This window comes from Lactuca serriola, chromosome 7 (assembly GCF_051521515.1).
Source record: "Lactuca serriola cultivar US96UC23 chromosome 7, Lser_US96UC23_V15, whole genome shotgun sequence".
In the NCBI taxonomy this organism is placed as follows: Eukaryota; Viridiplantae; Streptophyta; class Magnoliopsida; order Asterales; family Asteraceae; genus Lactuca; species Lactuca serriola.
In genome coordinates this window covers 164,051,313-164,054,477 of record NC_136414.1, presented here as the reverse complement: position 1 = coordinate 164,054,477, position 3,165 = coordinate 164,051,313, and positions in this window count along the sequence as shown.

The following is a 3,165-nucleotide window of genomic DNA, read 5'->3' as shown; positions in this document are numbered from 1 at the left end:
TAAATACTTATTGGGTATATTTTGTTTTGAGCTTTTATTTAACCATTTATCTAGGTTTCTTTTAGATAACTTTCCAGTTGTATTTTACCTTGTATTTTACATTTTAAAATAATGAGATCCTAGCAATATTTATTTATACTATTTATTAGTTCACATTATATCAGAGCTCTATTTAATCCTACTTTTCTATTTGATGGTTGTGGAAGACGCTCTTCCATGAAGACTTTTCACGGATCGAATTGGTGTGATTTTCTCATTCTTTTCTGTCTTATGTTTAATATGACTTGTTCTCTCTTGCTAATTGGTTGATTGTTCTTTCTTGTATCGTTAGTTCGTTTATTTTTGGTTCCATTTTATATCTCCAGTTAGTATTAGATTGTTTGTTTAATTATTATTTTCAATATGCCTCCAAGATATGATTCTCTTCGGTCTATTAGTATTCAACTTGATGGAAAAAATTATGCATATTGGAGTTACGTGATGAAGAATTTTTTTTGTGGCAAAAAAATATATAAGGTATTGTTCATGGGGTAATTGCAGATAAAACTCATCTCAAATATCATGTTGATAGGGGCTCTAAATCAGCCTCTACTCCTATTGTTTATGTTGTTCCACAACGACCTTAATTTTCAAATCAGTCTCAGCCAAAAGTTGCATTTTATTATGAGTGTGCATTTTGTAAATAGAAAATCCACTGGAATTCTATGTGCCCATTGTCACATAGAATCGGAAAGTAGATGCAATGATATCTAGTCAGTTACAGCCTCAACAAAATTAGCCATTTGGTCAGTTTCATCCACTCCCCTAAGCTCTACAATGTCATCCTCCACAATTTAGTGTTCTTGTTGCTCCTTCTTTAAAGATTGGTTCCCAAGATTTATTCACACCATTATATCTTTTGGATCCTTAGATTTTTAGTAGTTTAGACATTTCCATGCCTTCAATCATGTTTCAATGTCAACATTTATGTCTTATTCAGGTTTGTCTTCCTTAAATACTTCATGTATTCCTTCATCCTTATGAATATCAAACTTTGATGCATTATGCTATATGTCACCTCACTTGTCACATTTATTTTCGTTATCCCTGGTTCATTAGTGTTAAATGTAAGTTGAGAATCTGGAGCACTTGGGTTTAAAGGATCACTAGGAACTCAATGTAGCACTTGGAGTTCAATGTAACATCTAATAAATGAACGGATCATTTGTGAAATGAAAACATCATGTGACAAAGGAACAAATCATTTAAAAAGGGGAATGGAGCACCTAAGAAAGGAATAAACATCTGAGAAGGGTGTGGAGCATATGAGAAAGGAATGGAGCACCTGGGAAGGGAATGGAGCATCATTGATGAGCCATGAAGCAAGGATGCGCCATTTTATAGTGGGTGCACCATTTTGTTAAGGTGGATGCTCCATACCTTGCACAAGATGTTCTATCCTCAATCAAGATGTTATATATTGGTACAAGGGTGTGCCACGTGTGTCCCTGACGATCCATGGTATCCCTTGATGAGTCGTTTATGCTATGATGTTCACTACAATACTCATGATTGTCTAAGGAGGCTCAGAAGTTGAAGATGCTCAAGGAATATATCATGATGCGCCACCATGATGGTTGAGGAGCCATAATGATCTTGATATGCCACTCTTGCATCATGACGAGCCACAATGGATCATGATGCTCCACCATGTGTGATGTTGATGCTCATGCAAAGTATATCAAGGATGACGGTTCCAAAAGCTATTGCATTGTGAAATGTGATTGGTTGAAATTTTTCATGGGCCTACAGATTGATGGGCTTGGCCTATTAGGGTTTTAGTTTTGATCCCTAGTTTATAAATATGGATATCTGCTAGTCGTTTTTTTTTCATCTTTTATATCCTTATTGAGTATGTCAAATCTCTGTTTAATTGTACTTGTAACCTCTGTTTGAGAACTATGTTAAGATAATACTCTCCTCCTTCCTGTGGATGTAGGTCGCCTTCATCGAACCATGTAAATGCAGTGTCTTGTGTGCTTTGGTTTCATGTTTTATCTGCATTACTTCCTAACAATTAGTTTTTGTTATGTCTGGTATTGCTACATCGATGACAATAGAGGGTATTGGTTATGTTGTTACCCCTCATGTAATCTCTTATTAACGTCTATTATATTCATAAACTTTCATTGATTCTTGCTTCAATCGGCCACTTATGTTAATTTGTCCATTGGCTTTTCTTTTTTTATTCACTTTTTTGTTTACATGGTTCATGATATTATAGGGTGATTGGGGTCGGATGTAGGCTAGGAGAATTATGTGTTTTGGAGCAGCTCAAAGTTTCTGATATATATATATATATATATATATATATATATATATATATATATATATATATATATATATATATATATATATATATATTATGAAAACTGGAAAATTTTGATTAAGCAAGGTTTAACTTGTAGCTATTTATAAGGACAACCACAATGTAACCTTGTTGCAATAAAATCTTGAAACCCAAAGGGGCATCATTTGTGGGATTAAATATAAAGATATGTATATACATAAACTTTGAAAACCATGACCTAGTTAACCTCTAAAAGCCAAATGGTTGGATCATAAAATCATGAATTTAAAACACTACTTTATAACTTTTGGTCTAGTACCCCGCTCACTTAGTGATTTCGGTTTGCCAAGGCCGAAATCACCATCCTAGAACACCCTAGGACCGAAAACCCTTTGATGGGTGACCCCCAAGACCGAAATCACCAAGATCCAAGCCCACTAAGGCCGAAAATGCAATGTATGAATGAGTGTAGGACCGAAATCTCCAAGAACCAGGTCACTAGAACCGAAAACACATTGGTGGGGGAGGTTAGGACCGAAATCACAAGGGGAATAAGGTAATTTCTGTCATGTATGGCCGAAAACACCAATGTGGCCCCTTCCCAAAGTGATAAGGTGTTGACCTTGTGATTTAATTGTTTCCTCCTTTCCAAAGCAAATTAATATCCAGCAAACCTCCAAGCATTTATCCAACAGACAACTAGGTAAGCATCATTTCACTCTTCCTTGTTATATACGACAGTAACCCATCCAAAAACCCCCCACTTTCATTTCTCTTGACCATAACTCCAACATTTTCTCAAGAACAAGTCTAAGATCCTCCAAGAAATTACTTCC